Here is a 21,329-nt window from a genome sequence, read left to right as displayed (position 1 = left end):
AATTACTTTTATGCTATTATATGTTCTCTGCATTTCAAAGCTAACCACCCATATTTAAAGTAAAACTAAGCACATGCTTCTACGTCTTGCACCAAGGGCATTTGTTTAAGCAATTTACAGACAGTTGCAGCTTTGACTCCAGACAAGTAATTTTTTCTTTTTTGAAATGCTTAACTGAGAGCATGACTTATACCAGCCACTTAACTCAGTGCTGTTCATTATCTGGCTCCTACTTTTAGGTTAGATCAATACTGAAAGCCACGAGTCAAAAGGAAGATAATCGGATTGTTAGTTGGCCTGTATGATACTGCCATTCAACTGCATTTAGGAAAATCATTTTGCTTATATGCATTACAGATCTGCCCATAAATTAGTTCCATCTCCCTTGCCAGACAGCTTCCTGAAAACATCTACAAAGCTATGTCTGAAGGACACATTGTTCTTTAAAACTTCACCCTGTAGTAACACCTACTAGAACCTTGACAATAGTTTTAATCTTCACTTACAAACTTAATAAATAATTTTCCTCTCAGTAAGTTGTTGGGGGTTTTGCCTTTTTTTTTCAGTTTGGCATGAAGACAGACACTGTTTTGGAGGAACCTTGTGGGCTGATGCAGTTACTTGACTTGGGCTAAAAAATAACAGCAACATGAAAAAATTAATACTCTGGTCTTTCCCTTCTGACATGAGATAATTAATATGAAGAAACTCCTTCAAACTCTCAAATTTTCATGTAGTTTCTCAGAAAGTCATAAACTGTCTTGTTCCAAACTGAGCCCAAACTCACTAACAGTTGGCAACTTCTGGAAAGTTCACCGTGAACTAAATTTCAGGCTCTGCTATGAAACCCTGTTTTTAAAAAAGGCACAATAAGAATCCACAGAGCCTCAAGTTCATTTTGTATCAGATTGAATTAAAGTATCTCAGTAATTAAAGACATGAAAGTTGTAATCACTAATGACAGCCTTCCACAGAGCAGCGTGGGGGTGGCAGTGACATGAGCCACCTCTCCTCTTCATCAACAGATCAGCCTAGGACAAAAAAAAAAAATGCAGTTTAGTGACCTGGATGCTAATTCCACCACGAATTCCTCATGGAACACTAATGCATTATTTGCATATATTCAAAGACTGGGGGAATTTGTGTGCCTGTTGTTCCTGTCTGCCTCCAGCTCAGCCTGTCTGTGCTACTCACAGAATACCTGCATAAGCAGATATTCCAGAGCACAGTTCTGCAGTATCTGTTGAAGCTGTAAATGCAGACACCTTTCTAATTAATAGCTTATTAAAGATCATGCATATGTCATTATTAATCAGTTTAAGAAATGCACTTTAATTTTTACCTCCTGGACAGTTACACAGTAATAACACAGGACTGCCCAAAAACATGTCCATTACAGTATGGCTCTATTAGCAGCTTCTACACAAATCCTGTTGCTGTTGAGAGCTTTTGCTGCTTCTGATGGAATATTTCCACCATCTGCACTTCACTGCATCTACTGATACAGCACCAGGCAGCACAGGGGGTTCCTCATTTTCCTGAACTAACCTATGTACATTTTCTCATTGCAGAAGAGCAGACTCCAGATCAATGCACAAGTGCTCGGGGTCTTTTCAGGTGTTCTTGGATTTTGTTTACTTCTAAAATAAACTAATTAATTTATTGTGCCCCAAGAATTAGACCAAGGCTCTTCAGTTGACACCCCAACAGAGAGAGACAACATGTGGCTGCTGGGGGTTGCTGGGACATGTGGGGGGGTGAGCTGAAGGTGGTAGAGCTGAAGCACCAGCAACTGCTCGTGTCATAAGCCTACTTGGCCCACCTTGAGTAGCCCATGGAAGGGAAAAAAAACAGATCAAATTCATCCAATATTGGAAGCTGGAAATGACATCATTTTCAGAAGAGGAATTCTTGTTGTTTCTAGCTTTTTAAGTCTCCAGTTTCTGATGAGAAAATAAATATCTTCCAGAAGATAAGAGAAAATATCTTCAGGGCTGCCATGGGATTGAACCTAAAGAAAACATCATTTTTATCTGCAAGAAAAATCCTCAGAGAGGCTCCCATGAGGTGACTATATTTGTAAACTGTGCCGTAAGGCAGTAACGAGTTTTAGAAGTCAGATTCAGAAACTTCTGAGAGTCCCAGACAGAGGAAGGAAAATGTCAGTCTGTTAACACTCTGTAAAGCACTCCAATTTTATGGTCTTTTGAATTGGTTTTGAATCTTTAATGTCAAAACTAGCTGCTTCATACATGGCGAATTAGGTGTTTTATCACCATATTCAGTAAAATAAATTTTAATAAGACTGTCTTTTCTTTAAAAGATTCTTGGCATTTTCAAAGCTCCAAAGAGGTTTCTGCGTGCAACCCTTCTGCTCCTCTTCTGGAAAGGCCTCTAAGCCTTCTGCTGCTCACCTGTTTAGTCCTACAAACTGTAACAAATCAGAGGGATGGAAAAAGAATGAACATTTATTTGTTTACTCTTAAGATGTCTCAACATCCCCCATTGCTTTAAGATGGGGGAGCAGGCTGTCAAGTTTGAGTTACAAAACAAGCTTTGGTATTTCTTATTCCTTATAGAGCAAGAAGTTTAATTTTTAGAGCATTTTAATATTTAATCTTCAAAAATGCAGTTTACAGGCAACTTTTACCTTAAAGTCATATTAGAATAATCCATGCTCCAAACAAATGCTGTTTTTCTGCCGTGTGATTTTCTCTGCATACCTACATTTAGATTGTATTTTATCCTTCTTCCAGGTCAACAGATAAGCCTGTGTTGTTGGAGTCACATTATTCTGAAATGTACCAGTGAGAAGCACATGAGGGATCACTAATGAGTAAATGTTCATCAGTCTTCCCTGAGCTTACATCAGCTTAAAGACTAGAAGAGAAGGTAGTATTGAATCTGTCAGCTGAATCCTGTAAAGTGCTTGAGACTCAAGACAAATCCTGCAGCAGTTAATTCCTATGTATAAGACTGTGTATTGACATCAAAGTCTTTGTCAAATTAATCACTGTTTTTTGGGGTTTTTTATTTTCCAAGAAATGGTCAAATTATTCATAAATATGCGCTGGAACTATTCTGAAATAGCATTTTCTAAAGTCTTCACTTGGTTACCAAAATCAGCTGTCACTGACCATCAACTTTACTCCACAATCTGAATCTTTACTCATTACTAGCATGTGAAATTTTACCTCAGTTCAATGCAAAGGACACACAAACTATGGCAGTATGTGGTTGTGCAAAGCATGGGTACTTCTACTTAAATTCCTTTTTTTTTTTTTTTCTTCTCTAAAATAGAAAAGAGAGAGCTTGCAGCTCTAAAGGCAAGATTAAATGCAAAATATACAAGTGCTGTGAAAATATTTTTCATTTTAACATCTACCATGAAGTGTCATCCCCTCCCCCACATCTTTAAAACTAGGAAAGTTGATACCTACTGACTATTCTTTGGACCTTCAGGATCCTCAGAGAAGCCAAACCAGCATTTTTTCTTTCAAAGGTTGTTTCTTGGAACAACATGAATAGTAGAACCCAGTGGAATAGTACTTGTTCCCAAGCAGTGTAAAAGCTTGCATCATTTTTTAATTTTTGTGTATTTTTTGGTATGTGCCCTGTCAGAAGAAAGTCATGCCACATGCCAACTCTCTGAATGTTTCATTGCCTAACATGTGCTTTTTCATACCACAGCCAACAACCCTGAATTTGAGAAGCTTTTCCATCCACAGATGAGATGGTCTTGCTATAAAATGCTATAGCTTCTTCTGACAAATGTATAGAGGTATATCAATTAGGTATGGTTTTATACTGTTAAGTTTATAGGGAATTTTACATTATAACATCTGGGTAAAAAGGTTAAAAAAGAAGAAGAAAGAAAGGAAGTACATTGCCACATGAGAGAGAAGTCTCATTGCAATTTCCACTGTATCAACTCTTGAGCTGAAGGAGGAGTTTATATTTCTGAAGACTTTTATTTAGAAACAGTAAAAAGCCAAAACCAGCAAGCTACAGCTCTACACCAGCTTTGATATGACCTCAGTTTTTCAAGCTAATTTAGCCTTCTATAAGACTATATCTAGAATTTTCAGAAAATGTAAATAACCCAAAACATCAAGGAATCATCTTCTGTGTCTCAAAGACACATCTGATGTTGAAACTTAATTTTGCTTTACAACCTGGCAGATCTAATTAAAGCATTTAGGATGTTAAAGTGACAGATTTGGACACTAACGTATCTAAGAAACAGTCTGGCTTCAAAGTACAACACAGCAGCTTCTATTTATAAATATTTAACTGAGGTACTAATACAAAAATGAGAAAATCTCCTTCATTTTATTCCCTAAGGAATTTATTTGGAACAAAACTACTCACTGAAACTAGCAACTTCTTAATTCTCACAAATGTGGGAGGATGTAATATGATCTGTTTTAGAAAGGCTTCTGCAAATTTCCGTTTTACCAACACATGACATCCATCCAGTGGTTCTTTCTCAGAGCTTGTGGCTACACCTTAGCTAAGCCCCATAACCATCCCAGACTTCAAGGCAGCTATTTCCAGCTGTGCAAGAAACAGCCTCAGGGGTCAGGAGTCCATGGGCAGGATTCAGCTGCCCCAGTCCACACAAACACACCAAAACTGCTTTTAGCATTGCAGTTCTAGCTGCAGGTGTAAATGCCCCTTCCAAATCTAGCAAAAGACCTATCTTGGTCCCTTCCAGCCCTAGGAGATCTCAAGAGGACATGTCAGCCAGAGGGCACGTAAATATCACCAGCTGCTCTATAAGGGGCTGAAGTTCTTGATTGCTCATGACAATTTCCCCTTCTCCTTAAGACACCCTGTCCCCCTGGTGGGCAGACCTGGCTGCCTCACCAGCACAAATCTACAGAAGCAAGATCTCTCTTCCCCTGCCTGTGCTGGCCCTCCATTCTCATAGCCACACTTAATTACAGTGAAAGTGCCTGATATTAATTTAACCAATAAAATCGTCATCAAAATGACTGTTGCAGTATTGTTTGTCTGTTAGGTCACTAATTACTAAAAGGTTATTGGATCAGAAAACTAAAGTGAATCTCACAGTAATTAAATAAAATTTAGAAGCTGGCATTAAAATTACATAATCATTGGCAGGCTGTTGGTCTTAATTGTCCAAGAGCCACCTACTCAAATGGGATTACTGAGGAGATGCCTATCATCACACTGGAACATAAAGTCCCCCATTATTTTGTGTTAATTTAATGTGCCTAAACATTCAAGAAGCCTTTCTGCCATAGTGGAGAGACCATCTAAGCTTGCTCTTGTTAACAACACAACCACATGTTTTCAAAAGAGGTTGGTATCAAGTAACGAAGGGTACAAACCCCTGGTCAGATGTGATCCTGTTCCAGCAGCTGACAGAGTCACCACACAGGAGCTGAGCTGGTGTAACCTCCTGCATGTTCCTAGCCAGCCCTGATGAGCACAAAGAAGTCACAGTGCAGCACCAGCACCTTCCCTTTCCCAGCAGGCTCCCTCAGGCTGCTGTGCAGCAAAAAGGCAAAGCAGAGCAGCTGCAGTGAAGCCCTGCTAGAGAAACCTGGGAAGAATCCAGACATACTTGAGCTTCCCTTTAAAACATAACTTCTGAGCACGTGTATAGTAAAAGTGTTAATACTCTGGTAATTAGTAGTTCTTTATCAATTGTGCTCAGCATCTGCAGCAGATTTCTACAGTGACTCCAGTTTTACCATTTGATCCCACCCACATTCCATCAGCATGCTGCAATCACATTATACATGCTGCATATTCCTCCAGCACGTTCGATATCCACTGAGAAATTATGTATCCAAGAAGCCCTAGAGTCCACCCCAAGAAAGCTGTATTATCAAGTTGCCTAATAACATCATTTGATACATGTTGATTACACTTAACACCACCAGCTTTCATTTGATCAGGCAAATTGGATCATATCTTGCCTCCAGGGCAAGAAGGGCAAAATCTTTGTAAGTCAGCACTAAATATAAAGCTACATTATTAGGAAACATAAGTCAAACTCCTTCAGCAGAGACAGAGCCAGAAAGACAAGCAAATCAATCAAATGTGGCTGGACAGAGAAGATTTTCATTGGATGTCTTGCTTTTTTTTTTTTTTTAATCACTACTTGGTTCTTCACACAGCAACAAAGATCATAACTACATCAGTTTATTACTTTGGCAATACAAAGATAATTTTTTTTAAAATGTCATTCTAGTATTCCTTATTTACGGAATATATTTCCTCCAAATTTTAGATCATTCTATCTCTTTGGGAAAGGCAAATACAAATAAAACCTGCATGAAAGACAAAAAAAACCCAAACACTACTTTGATCATAGAACTGCCACAGTAAATGTTTTTGTTCATCTTTAAGAAAACAAGGCATAAATGCTCAACATTATTCAATGTGACAATGTTTTGTTAAAAAAGCAAGGCATAAAAAGTATCTAGGGAAATAAAGTGAAATTATCTGAATTGTCAAAACCATTATTGATGAAGACCAAAAATAACAAAAAGGGGAAGTTAGAAGGAAATGTTAATTTGAAAGTGGAATGTCTCTAAGCAATTCTTAGCACAGTAGTAGATGAACAGTATGTGATCCCAAAAGGTATTAATTCCTGCTTTTCCCACACACAAACACAGCCCTTCCATCACTGCCTCAGCAGAGCTGGGCTCCTGCTAAGGAAAGCAAACAAGAGGAGATGAGGCCAGGAGAGACTCTTCCCACTCTTCCCTCCTGGCTGCTGCGCCACTGGCAAAGGGGACGTAGCTGGTGATTCTGTGAATAACAGGAACAGGGAGAAATACATTAACAGCTTAATCCACCACTGTGCCTGAGAGCCTAAGGCTGACCTATAGCTCACAGGATACCTGAAAATCTTGCAGCAAATATTAAATTCTAGATGAAGCTTTACAGACCATTCAATTTCAGACTGTGAAGGCATTTTATATACTTCACCCACCAACAGTCTTTCCATGTTCAGGTATGATTTGTCATACAGGCAGTTGCCTTACTTAAACAACACAATTGTATTCAATATGAGAAATCAGAACGCACCTACCCAGTGACTCTGTCCTCTTAAAAATCAATGGGACTTTCAGCACTTTGTCTTAAAAAGGAGCAAGACTGAGGTTTCAGAGACCGATCATGTAAAGAGGTGCAACGCTCATTCTCTGGGCCACAGTGCTCAGGCAACTTTTACTGTGAGCAAAGAGACTGTAAGTCAGATATAGACCGTGGAAGAGGACAAAGTCATTACTTACTGGCTGAGACACACAACAGATAACTCGGATGAATAAGCAATTATGTTAAGGATTAAAACACTCTCCACCCAGATGAAACACCTGATGAGTCTCTGCTGACCAGGGAGCTGTCGTTTGGTGGAAAGGATGAGTCGAAATGGGTTGATCCTTCATTTTGCTGAGTTTCCATCTTCTGATTCTTTTTCTTAGAGTTCTTACAAACCATTTTGTCAGTACTCTTCCTCTTGAAAATTGTTGAATTTCAGCTGGGTATTGAAAAGGGAGTGGAATCCTCATGGTCTCGTCTTCTTGAACACTAATTACTCAGCAGCCTTGTGCAAGACATTTAATATTTCTTTGCCTCAGTGCCCACTGGAAAAGGGAATTAATAGTGCTTAATTTTAATTATGTTGGCACGTGGCAAGAATTTCCCCATTTCTTCATGTGTTTTTTGAAAATGTAAATTGTCATCTACAGAAAATTTTAAATATCATGGACCTGACTCAGGAAAACACATGCAAGAAAACCTCTGAAAAGCAGAACCTTTGATTAAATAATGATTGTGGTATTAGGTCTCATAATAAAAAGTTAAAACCAGTCTGTTATCTAGCTTTTGTAGCCATCAATGTTCTCCATAAATCATAATGAGCAAATTAGATACATGAAGTAATATGAACTTAGAAGAGTTATCAGTGTAATATTAGTACTGCTTCTTACTATCTTAATTTTCTTACAAACTTCTAATCATCTTTTTTAAGCATCATTTTGAGAAAAAACTGAGAATCCGAAATTTCATCCTCTCAAGCAAGCTCCCTTACTGAAAACAGTGGCAGTATTTTCTCTTTTCTTCCCATTTTCTTCTGAAAGCTTCAGCAGCTCAGCTCATTACCACTACCTTTTGATCTACATGAGAGCTCCCCACTGGAAGTAGGATGAAAAATACAGGAAAAAGATAAAACATTAGCACAAAGTAAGGTACAATGCCCCAAGACACAAATTCTTCCCTCCTTTCCAGGCTGCCTCTAGTTAGGTAGGAGGGGATATTATCTACAGTCTGGCTGCCACTGCTAGTACTTTTAATTTTCACCTTTTTCTACTCTGTTAAGTATGTGAGACCATTTTACAGCACAGCTCTGCCTTAGATGCATCTTGAAAACTGCTGCTGCCTCTGCTGAGGATGGCATTTAGCCAGTGGTTGGTAGACAAGAACTTTGATGTGTCCACCAGTACCTTTGGCATAAACCCGTATATATGACATCTTCATCCGTTCCAGCCAGAGTATCTTCATGGAAACTTAAACTATCAAAGATAAAGGGGGAAAAATAAAACCAAAACAAACAAAAAAGCCATTTGTGCAGTATACAGTGAGTGAATACTCTGCAGGACTGAGCTAACTAATAAAACAAGTATCTAGGACCCCTGATTTCTCACTCCATTATGCATTAAGATGGCTTATAATTGATTGATGATGTATATAGTCTCAACATTTTACTTTTACTGAACATTTTCATATTACAATGCCCAGAAATATTTCCACTGTAAGACTTTAGTGGCAGAACTAGATTGTACCCATCTTATATTGACTGCTATCTGCTGTGTATTACTCCATGTCAGAACGGTTAGTCACTACTATTCAAGAACACCAGCTGTTTTGACAGATAGCCAAGAGAACCCAGACTTTAAATCAAAAATCTTCAATACAGCCCCTTCCCTTTATATCTTTACAATTTCCATTTGTCTTTTTGTTTTTTCTAATACACAATTTCTCTGAGAAATTTCCTCTAAAATGTTTTATTATTTGTTCAAAGTAATTTAGCTACTTTATCAACCACTTAGATGATATATTTACTCAGCTACTTCATCTGGAACATGCTTTCTTTTATCTCTTTCATCTACATTGCACTTTCTACAGCAGAATTGTAGCTGTTCAATAATTTAAACTTCGACATTATGAGACTTTGTCAAACATTCATAGTATTATTCTGGAGAACTCTAACATCACCACATGCTACTTAAATATTTTATACCAGTGGGTATTTAACTTTTTAATTTTAAAAGTTAAAATATTCATACTAATTGTGTAAATGAGCATGATCACACAAGTCATCATTAGAAGCAATTATTTAATAGAAGACAAAATTTGTACTAAATTGTAATGTTAATAATTTCCTTCCTTTGCTTTAAAGCCTGAAATCATTACAGACTGATCTGCAACATTTCAGACACATACTGCCTGCTTTCTCCACAGTACCAACAGAGAAGCAATACTGGAAAGTATTGCATTGTTCTTTTAAAAATAACTGAGCTGAGCAAAAAGGCTTGAGAATTGTTAGTGTTTTTAAAAATCCTGTGACATCAAAAACAAAATTCCATCCAAAAACCACTGGATCAGACACTTCTCCAAAATCTTCCGATTCATTTTTTCCGTGGTGCGTGTGGCACTCATCAAGTCAGAGTATCCAGTACTTTTTTTATTACAGCTTAAAAATGAAACATGAAATCTTGAGTCTCAAATGACTTTTTCATTCAAACTTGGTCTTCTTTATTTCCATGGCATGTAGTCCGTGCCAGCTTTATTTTGTAGGGCTTTGTACTTAAGAGCATAGAGAAAAAACGCAAATGTTACTAAATATTTGTTAACCTGAGAAATAAGGCTTTGGAAAGCCTGTAATGGTGATATTTTTCTTTATCAAAATATGGTGCTAAATTATTTTCATCTTTTGATCTCAAGCTATAAAATTTGCTTCAGGAGGAAAGGGGATAGATGGGTTGAAACTTACAAGATTTTTCAACTATTCCATGTAAAAAATGCAAATCTGCTCTATAAAAACTGTTTTAATTACAGAAATCTTCTCAGCTACGGTGACCCAAATTCTCTCTTGGCCCAGCTCTCTTATGGCATCAGGAGAGTTCCTTCAGTAAGTAGTTTTATGCATAACACTCATTCTGAACACGTCCTGAAGCTATAAATACATTTATTTTGTGCAGCGCCAATCCAGTACAAAAATTACAGAGCCACACAAGGCCAGGTAGAGAACAAATCTCCCACTTCCAAAGCTATCATAAAAAAAATAGATAAGGGCTCCCATGTCATCTCTTACCACCTCACTTTTAAAGTTGGCAGGGCTCAGCTGAATCCTTGACTCAGACCAACATAACTGAGGCCCTACCTGAGACTCCAGCTGAGGCTTCAGGTGCACGAAGAGCTTGATTCAATCTGCCTGAAGCTCAATCCAAATTTATCTTCTCCACCTCAGGATTGCTACAGTGATCCTACAGAATTCCAAGCCAGCATGTATGACATGAAACAACTGAAAAAAATCCAAAATTCTTGAAGAAGGGGAAAAAAAAAAAAAATGCTGTTTAGTTATAATTCACAACATACACATCTTTCACAGCAGAACCAAGTCAATGATTGATATTTAGTACTAGATGTTGAAAACCATGGCTGCCCACCAAAAACCAACCAACCAAGGGGCTTAAATTCAATGGCCACCTAAAATTATTATTCTTCATTATTTAAGAGTTTGCAAATCTGAACAGTGCTTAGTATCAGAATTCTGACAATGTTGGTAAAGTTTCTTGAAACTATAAAATATTGCCAAAGAGCTCATATTTTAAATGGCATGGGATGCTTAATGGGTTTCTTCACTAAATGGGACCTCACTTAGGATGCAACTGGTTTCACCAGACTTCTGTAAATCACTAAGGGGTAAGAGTTTGGGAAATATTCACAGCAAATACCATAAAAATAGAAAACCACCAATATTTCCTTAGTTATCTTACAGATTTTGTTTTGCTGAGCTTTTGTTTGCCCTCTGCAAATATTTGCATAATTAAGTTTTGGAGACATTAATATACCCTGAAAACACAAACTAAGATTTTTCAAACTCCATACTAAATCTATAAAAAAAGAAAAAAATATACTCATGGATGTAAACTGAAATTTTACTAAAGGCAACTGTGTGGAATTCACAGTTCAAAAATTAGCACAAGCCAAGAGAGTCATAAGTAGCATATATTAGGTCATTAAATGGACAAATCCTTGGTTGTGTTGAATTCCAGAAGTCAGATACTTTTGCGTGAAAAATTAGTTGAAAATATTTCTTGTATGAGCACAGTCCTAACACACTATGGTTGAAAGGAAAAATCAACAGGATTATCCATAAGAAAGATATGTATGATGTTCCATCAACAGATCTGTGTCCTGAGGTCACCAGAGTAGGTCTGAGGGATTCACATTTCTTCTTCTTCTTCTTGTTACTTCATCTTTTTCCACCACTTTTCATCCTTTTTCTGTTTCCTTCCCTTCTCCAAAAAATAAATACAGCTGCTCCAGCAGGGAGCAACACAGGGACTAAGCCAGAGTCAATTCCCTGCAGTCTGCCCAGCAGCTGGATGTACTTTCATTTTATGCCACAACCATTCACTTGCTCGTGATGTCCCCACTGATAGAACCTACAGGTACTCACATGCAGAAGGAAACACAAAGCCACAAACCCCTTGGAGTAGAGCACAAAGGGAAAGAAAGTGAAAAGCCTCAGCTCCCCTTGCCACAGCACAAAGGTTACTCTGACCTTATGGTGAGCTGTGTGACTGTGCTAAGTCAGCAGGAAATTAACACCCACCTCCAAAAGAGAAACACTTAACAGAAAGAGTTTGCCTTCATTCCACAGAAAAGCTCCACATAACTAAGCAGGACTAGGATCTCTCTCCCTGGATGAAAACTGTTAATATCAGAGGTAAGAGAGCTTGTGAGCCTGCCCTAAAATCCAATTTTCCTGTTTTTAGCTCCAGCCATTAGACACTGTGTACAGAAAAAGGTCAACTAAGTAATTATTGATATGTGTATAAATTGCAGCAGGAAAACCTTTAGTCAATCATCCCAGCACTGTTAAGATGCTTTTATGGGTTTGGATCAGCAGAAGAGGGGGGGAAAAGGATCCTTACAAGCAGCAGAAACTAATACATCCACACAAGGGACCAATGCTGAAGCACAGCAATTTCTTTCTAACCTCACGGAGGAGCAAGGTTAGGACAGACCCTGAATAAACAGACTATGGTGCCACTCAACACCAAGCACGCTGGATTTGCTTGTATGTGTAAAATGTGAGTGATGGGAAAGCTCAAAAGCTTTGGGAGTTTGATTACTTTCAGTGCTCAGGAGCTGCAATGGTAATCTCAAAACATGTCTGAACGTATTTATACTGACAACTGGTAAATAGGTTGAAGAAAAAAATAAAAAGTCTCCTACCGTCCCTAGATTTATCAAAAAAACTAAAGTAAGCCTAAAAACAGCCCTCCTTGCTGTTCAGTGGGACCAGCCTTGGCTCAGGTTTTATGACACCAGGTTGTGTGTGCTGATAAACAGCCCGTAGCGTTGAAGGTGGGGGAACTGGGTGTGCTGGTGGGGGAACTGGGTGTCCCCGCAGGGACGGGGACACGGCCAAGCCAGACACACCACAGCCAGAAAGCAAAGCCAGGAACTGCCCCAGCCTGAGGAGGCAAGCAGGGCTGGGAGAGGATGATGGGCCACTGGGTATGGGGTGCTGGGTCTCACCCCTGCTCCTCTCCTATAGCCAGTAACAAGGAAGGGAAACGGAGGAAGATTTTGGCTCTCAGATCTCACACACAAGGAATCACAAAGCTATTTTTTAACACGATGCTCATGTCTGCAGGTCATCTCTGCAGCAAATGTGAAGAGAAATGTTCATGGCATTAATCCCACGCTGGCAGACTGATGTGGCTTTCAAGCTGAGTAAGTGTTTAATGCTTTAAAGGGAAGGGAAAAAAGATTTCTATTAGATAAATTGCTTAATTGAGAAGTCAGGAATTCTTCTGCCTGAGCAATTGATTTTACAAAAGAAAAACGTTTACTTCAAAATGTAAACCTGCTATTCATCTATAATATCCAGTGAAAAGCAAGCCAAGGGATAGACACTTGTCTTTACATTGCTGAAACCACAACTTTAAAAACATATGGATAATAAACCAATATTAGTTAAATGAAGTTTATTCATGCCTTGACTGTTGCACTGAAGAGTAAATTCTGTGCCAGGCACCAAGCTGCTGATCACTGACTGATCATTGCCCCAGGGATGAGGAGATGGGTTCCCTGGGGGTGCACTCAGCTCTCACCACTGACACCTGTGTGGAGACCTTAAGCTTAGTGGACTGTGGTGTGCTGAATCACACAGTATGGTGACCCCAGAGCAAAGCTCCGGTACCTTCTTCTGCCTGGGAAATTCTCCCACCTTACAGAGAAGCACGAATGGAGTACTTAATATCACCGGTGCAACAGCCGGGCACAGGCATCTCCCCTGCTTCCCCTGTTTGCATCCATAGGGTGAGAAAACTCTCAACCTACCACACCTACAGATGAAAACCAGAGCTCTCTGATGAACAACAGGACACATCACCAGCCAGGGGCTCCCTCTTGGGCAAAAAACAACTAGCACAAAGGAGAATCGGGATCAGTGAAGGAGTGCTGGAGTCAGCAGCAGGAGGAGGAACAGAGTTACCACCTTAAAGAACAGCCTCGCCTCTCCTGAGTTCATCTTTTTAATGGCATAAACTTTAAAGCAAATGTTATATTAAGTGCTACAATGTCATAATGTTCTCAAGTTATAGGAAAATTTTAAAAATGTGCTGTCCTTTAATAGAATAGCACCGTTTTTTCGGTGCTGAGCGACCCACTAAGTACCTCTGACTTTTGCCACTGTAAATCACAGGAGCTTGAACACTTTTATTACACAAATAGCTTTAACTTTGGGTTCCTCCACAATTGTGTTAACAGAAAAATTCTTTGAAATCTGTGAGCAGAAATGTCACGGTATTACTATCTCTGACATCTCCTACCTACAAAGGTAGCTTAGGTTTTACAAGAAATACTAGCTTATTACTACTACTGGAATATTCATTTTTATAAGCTACATCCATTGAAACATTACAGGGTAAGTTTAAATAATTTTTAATGTTGAAGAGGCTAAGAAATTAACACCAATTTACTGTCATTTCCTCTCACAGTGCTAAAACCATGATTGTGCATTGGGCAAAGATTACCAAAATGTTATGTTTGCATACTTACAAAACATATTTACAGGGGGAAAAACATACAATTATTGCCCTAACATTTCCAATAAGCTCATGGAGACTTTTTGTTACTGTTTCTATGTTAGTACACAAATCAAGGGACCTAGTTGTAACTAACCCTATATTTGTATTTTTCTAGGTTTTTTCTACCTATGACAAAGCCTATGAAATGCAACCAAAGCATTAGTTTTTTGCCCAGCATGAAGTTTGTGGACACTGTGCTACCTTGCTTCCAGGGTGTAAAACTCACCTCTGCCACTTTGCAATGAAAGTACAGCATCTCTGTCTCTTGGTTTCTCTTTCAGGCAGTGATTTTCCATAACAGTGTTAGTGTGACTGTCCAGATCTAGCAATGTAATCTAATCTAACAGCCAATATCTCCAGTAATGTCTCTTTAGCTGAAGCTAAAATACAATACTCCTTCCTAACCTTTCTTGACTTGCCAGCTGCCTTTTAGCAGTCAGTTGTACTCTGACATCCCGTCTCCCGGGGACTCCAGTGTCTCTGCCTTCTCCTGCCAAGCTGCCATCACTGCCTCGAGGTGTCCTTCAGATATCATCTCTGTTTCCATCTCAGCTTTCTGTAAAACTTCCACAGGGCTCATTCACCACATCCTTTTCCCTCAGCAAGGTCATCTACAAACTCAAACGGAACAGCCATCTCTGCAGACTCACAAACCGGTTCAGTTCCAGTCTCCCTCTTTCCAAACTAAAATTTCAGATTAATTTTCTGATATATCCTCAGGAGGAGGTCAGCAGCTCAAGACCAGCACCACAAACTCTAAGCCTCTGACTCTGTCCTCTATCCCTTGAGGCCCCTGAATGGCACCAGCATCCTCTCACTTTCTGGCACTCCCGATGCGGGGACAAGACCCATTAGATGCTCACAGCATCATTCAGCTGGTGCTCCCTTTTTCATCAACACTGAGAAATGGGCATTATACAGCATAATTCACTCAAACTATTTTACGGTTTAAAATTGAATACGAAATAAATCATGCCCTCATCTGCAGCAGTTGCATTAACTTCACAGCTATGGACTGTGGAGAGTCTTTAATTAAGCTGTTGACTCTGACTCGAGATGTTGCCTCCCCTTAGGCGCCCTGGGTTGGCATTTATTGCTGGGAATCACAGGGTAAGGAATCTGCATGTCCAGTTCTGTTTCTTTGAAACAAAAAGTCCCTCAGGCATTCTGACACTATCAGATGCCTCATTTTTAGGAATCATAGATGTTAATTTGTAGATGTATAATATGATTCTTTGCTTCTGGCACATAGAGCCAGTAACACTGGGTGTTGTCAACATGCGCGGAGTCAAAGTCACTGATCCAAAAAAACTGTCAAACCATTAACAGAGCACAATCACTAATCTGCATTTTTGCATAATTTGACATTTGTAATTCAATCTGAGGACCTTAGATAAAGTCTTTCAACATGAAAGGTCCCAATTAAATTCCAAAACAATCTTCAGTTGGTGGACAACATGCAAGTCTTATGATACTAAACTTAAGAATGCAACAGTGAACAAAGTAAGCACAAAGTTATCTTCACATGCATTTAGTAAAACAGTTTTGGATTAAAGAATAAGAAATACTAAATTCCTCATGAGGTGGTATCCTTTCAGAAAATGTTATCTAACACTCACAGACCTGTATCTTCAGTGGCTTCAAAGAGAATCAAACTTAATGCCATATTTCTTAAAGAAATTATTTGCAGTAGGAAATTTTTTATATAATTTCAATCCAGGAAAATACTAACCTATTATTAAATACAATTTATCATAACATTTGTGTATATTAGTTTTAAAGTACTGCCTTCTAAATTCCTAGCATGATCATTACATTGAAAGCTGGAAATGGCCTATGTATTATAATGGTACTTTGGGGCTTTTTCTACTGGTATTGTTCCAATTGGTATCAGTTGAAAGTCACCTAAATAAAACCTAATTTTGATGTTACCTTTGACAAAAAGCAATTGTGTCTTTATAGACCAGAAGGGGGAAATATAAATATTTCGAACTTTTTTTTCCTCATCCCTGCAGATTTTTATTTGTAACCATGCATCCTCTTACAATGAAGGAATGTTTCTAAAAGGAAAAAGTGCAGATGTTGACAAGGAGTCTGAATCAATATAGAAAGGTAGTATGTGGAAATGGGAGGATTTACAAGTTTTGTTTAGTTCTTCAATTGCCCATGTAGAGACCTCCAGCTTGCTCTCTCCATACATACTTCATAATGGCTCTATTTTCAGTCTGCAAAATAACCAATACATCACACCAGCAACTCCACTCAACCCACATGTGATCAAAACCAGTTCTTCCAGAATGGAAGAAAAGCAATAGCAGATGATGAGGATGCAAAAGAGCCCAAAATGCTGTCAGGGAACAAGATTCAAAACACTTCTAACATGTTCCAAGCCAGTCTCTTTGATTAATGGTAGGATCACTTTCGGTGTCCCCCAGCAGCTCATTGTGTGTCTTCAGACAGAGTCTCAAGAACAGAATAAATGCAAGGGCACTGTAAATCTGCTTGGCATTTATGAAAACAAAACTATGTACTCAGTTCTAAATGTGCATTTTGACATGGCCACGTCCAGAGGGGTGACAGTGACGTGCCCTCCCATTGCCAGCCTCCCTCCTGCCTCCACTGCCACCTCCACACCGCGCTTCCCCACAGCTGGGGCTTCTCACGTGGCAACACAAAGGTGTTTCCACATGGCACAGCAGGACTCTAATCATCTAATGCCTTAAACATAATGCCACATAAACCCAGTAGTTTTAATGTGTATCACTATTTATTGGGGTTTTTTTGCATTCTTATGCTGTCATAGACTGCCTCCCTAACAATGACATAGTCCTGTAATACTTGTGCCCTTTGTTAGGCGTTACCCTGGTTAAGTCATAACTGAACACTCAGAGATTATCTGTTAGTGACTTGGTTTTGATGTAACGGATTTCAGAAATGTTGTTCTCATTTTAAGGGATTTCTTTCCTAAACAGCTGGCACATTGGAATGACTCCTGCACCTGCACAAAGCCTGTTTTGTGCACATCCTGTGGGCATTTAAAGATTCAACTACCTGGCGTTTCAACCAGGAAAAGTACTACCAAGCAGCCTTTATGAACAGGAACAGCTACATATCAGTGTCTCTCTCCAGGAGGAGGTGTGTGTATAGGAGTTTGCTGGAGCACACAGATGTTTCCTGCAAAGGTGCAGGTTTGGTGTAAAAATCTTAGTTGCTGTAAACACACATATAAGTCCACAGGGAACACAATAAACCCCTTGTAAATATGTGCTCCTCAACCTAATTGTAAACAAGAAAACTATTAGCAAACCACCATTCATCAATTATTGAGTGTTGAAACACACCACAATAAACCTAAAATGTAAAAATTCCCAATAGTGTCCTTGGATACTGATGAAACTTGCTGCAGAATTTTTGCTAAGGACATTGCTGCACTTGCCTTTTATAGTTTACAGTTTAAAAGCTAATAAATAAATAAAAGTGAAAGGAAGGCAAGGAAGAAGGAAGAGTAGGGTAAAAGGGTATAACATACATATTATATTACACAGTAATTACGGGCTTCTGAAATGCCAATTAGTAACTCCTTCCATGACCCAGCTCACAGTCAGATCAATATTAGGTTGATAACAGCAGAGAGTCATGATCTGGTAGAGAATGTTTTATTATTAAAGAATGTCGAAAGCCACAGAGATATTAGCTTAACTCCTTTTTGGTTTGTTGGGGTTTTTTTAGTACAAGTTGTAATCCTGACTGTGTTAAGAGCGAGACATAAGTATTTCTGTTCTGCAGTTCCCAGAATTTCAGCTCAAATATTTCATTTGAAAGGATTTATTATGGCAGACCCGAGCAAGCCCATAATCATTTCCTTCTATTTCTGGGTTGTGGTGGGTTTTTTTTCTTTTTTTCTTCCAAACAAGGCAAAAATTGTTTTAACAGACTTTTTCACTGGGGGGATGGGGAATTTGAAAAAATAATTTGGCCATCAGTGCGCCATGAAAGTGCACAACAAGAGTGTGTTTGCCCTGAAAAAAGCTGATCTGCTTGCCATGTTGGTAAGAAGAGCCAAGAGTGTGAAGAATAAAACGCATTTGTTGCCCTGAGGGGGCTCCTGAAGTTGAGACTGTAATGACACAGAAATAAGGCACGTATTTAGCATTCCCAGCTAGACTCTAAAAGTTTTTGTTACAGATCTCAGAATGGAAGGTCATAATTCACAGAAGTGTCAGCAAGGCGGTAAGATTTGCAATTGTTTCAGAAAAGCTATAAAAAGGCGTAGAGGTAAAAGATGGCTTTATTAGAAGATTTTGAATGTTATCCAAGGGATTTAGTATCTTTGGGGCTTTTTTTCTTGCTTTAGATAAGATTTCCTCTGTCCAGTTGTTCCTCCATCACCAACTCTACTTTGGATTCAACGTGCTGAGTTCTCAGTGCTCACGGGTGCAAAAACTTGCACCCTTCCCTCAACAAAGAAGGATGTGAGAAAGGGATGGGATGTCCCTGCGTTCAGACACCAGCCCTCCTGCAGTCCCAGGGAATGTTATGGATAGAGTTTGCATGATTCAATGTACTGGACAAGTGGATCATTCTACTTTTTATGTGGATCCAAAAGTTTATGCTGCGTTACAGAGCAGTGAGCAGCTGAGGCAACAAACATTGAGTAACAACCACCTTGATGGTAACACACAGGAGCTGAGATGTCATGGTTTCAAGTGTTGGAGAGAAATATAAAGTATTACAAAGAGAGAAAAAAGAAGGGCTTTAGAGATCTCATTCCAGTAGGTGTGAAGTTTTCCTCTAAGCTTTTTTTCTTCAATTTTCATAATTTCTGGAACTGTTTCTTGGTAAATTATGGTTAATATGCAAATTATATTTGTCTAGTCACTAGCAAAATATTTTCGAAGTCTTTTCCAATACAGGGTCCTCATTACCATAAAGCAGCTACTGCTCATCTAGAATCATAAATAGTTTCTCACAGAGTATCCATCTGGGTAGCATGGCAGCACTTGAAACTATTTATAAAGCACATTTTACACCTGACATATTGAATTAAGAGCAGAAAAATGAGACAGATTTCTAATGGCATCAGTGTTAATGTGATGGTTGTAAAATGGTCTCATGTCTAGAAGGCTCTGATTCATGTTCTCTCTTCTTGAAGACTATTGACTTGTCTGAGCCTTTTTTCTTTTTCTTTTTTTTTTTTTTTTAATGGCATATTGATATTGGTGATTGTTGTTGTTTTGGCATAGAGTCCAGTCAAATGAATTTAATAAATGTTGCTGTCAGTGAAAAATTAGCCTTGGCTGTCCCAAATGTAATATGGGAGTGCATTCCAGAGCAAGTACCACACTGATCTCTTTCTCTGGTGCTTTCAGAGATAAACGTAGTGAGGATGAAATTGTTTTAAGCAATTTAATATTATATATGCTGACTCTGAAGTGGGCCAGGGCAATTGTAATTCATCACTACCCATGACCTTGCCCATTTGAGCATGAACTAATGGGACATTTATGGTGTGATGGATACAGTTACATGTTACACAACTAGTTATTAGAGCCACAGGTTAACCCCCACCTTGTCCCTGAGCCTCTAGACATTCTGCATTACTGATTACACACTGCAAAGTGTAATGCAGCATATATAAAACCAACAGTGCTAACAGAAGATTTATACCTTTAATCCCCTCCTGCTTCAGCTCTAAGTCATGATTTTTGTTCCCAGCACTAACTGGATAAAGCCTAACTGACAATTTGATAACACAGCTCAGCTGCTCCCTCTGAGAAGACAAACAAACCCCAAACCCTCCAACTCCACCTGCAAACAGAAGGAAGCCCCAGCAGCTTTCCTCACCCTGCACTGGGTGATCCCGAGTCACCAACAGCAAAGCACCGAAGTGAACTTCTCAGGTCTTCACATCGTTTTATGAAACAAAATAGCTGGTGTAGAATTTATTCAGGAATCAAATAATGTCACTGATTGCATTATTTTATTTCAGGGGGAAAAACCCCCACTTATTTCTGCAGAGATATTTCCTAGTGGATACAAATCTGTTCAGGGATTTCATTGTATCGCGGCAGTGAGCAGTAACTGGGATAGAAAGTAGGTTTTGATCAATGCAAAAGGCAGGATCGCGTCAAACTGGGGAAGAAGGCAGCCAAGGAGAGAGCCCGCTATTCCCTTGGGACCTTCCCCCACACCATCCTCACCGCACCCATACGCATCCCTCACAGGTGAGGGTATCCAAACCAGCAAACACACAACCCTGCGTCTCCCTCGGTCCTTCCACCCGGGCAACGGCATAACCAGGACTCCACAAGTCGATCTGACACCCTATTCCTCAGCCACAGCCTTTAACCGTTCCGCCACGACAAGAGCAACGACTAGAGCCGCCGCAACAGCTCCGTGCCCAGCAGCCAACTCCTCCAGGGCAAACTTTTGGAAGAGACCCGCCAAGGCACCCGGAGGCGAGGCAGGGGCAGCAGCGGAGCCCCGCTCCCGCGGAGGCGCTGCCGGGGGGGTTCGCAAGGTCCCGGGGAACCAGTGCCCGAAGTTGTCCCAACCCGCCCCCAGCCCCGAGCGCTCCTCCTCGCTTCGCCCTGCCCTCCAGCCAACTTCCCGGTGCCCGGAGCGACCCGCCCCGCCCCGCCGGCAGGTGAGACGGCAGAGGCAGCAGCTCCGCCGCCCGCCCCGCCCGAGCCCGTTTGGAGCCCGGGCGCCAGCCCTACCTTGACGGCCCGGGAGGCCTGGCACGGGACGTGGTGGGACACGGTCGCCGTCTGGTTCATTTTGCCGCCCCGCGATGCGCTCCGGCTGCGGGGCCGGGCTGCAGGGCCGGGCGGGCTCGGGGCGCCCGCGGCTCCGGCGCCTCCGAGCGGCCGGGGGGGACCTGGGGGGCTCCGGCTGTGGCCGCGGCTCTGGCTCCGCACCCCGGGGCGCATCCACAGCTCCGCCCGGCGGGGCCGCCCC

At 40.2% G+C, this 21,329-nt stretch overlaps 1 protein-coding gene across 1 annotated transcript in view; it reads right to left on the bottom strand.

Annotated features, from left to right (window-relative positions):
• The window catches only part of DPP10 (dipeptidyl peptidase like 10), a 458,987-nt gene extending 437,886 nt beyond the window's left edge, over positions 1–21,101 (bottom strand). Inside the window, exon 1 of the mRNA XM_051623886.1 lies at positions 21,089–21,101. The gene's annotated coding sequence lies outside the window, so the exon portion shown is untranslated. The remainder of the gene's footprint in view (positions 1–21,088) is intronic.
• Positions 21,102–21,329: the final 228 nt, after the last annotated feature.

This window comes from Apus apus, chromosome 6, assembly GCF_020740795.1.
Source record: "Apus apus isolate bApuApu2 chromosome 6, bApuApu2.pri.cur, whole genome shotgun sequence".
Classification (NCBI taxonomy): domain Eukaryota; kingdom Metazoa; phylum Chordata; class Aves; order Apodiformes; family Apodidae; genus Apus; species Apus apus.
This window is presented reverse-complemented; position numbering and strand designations above follow the sequence as displayed.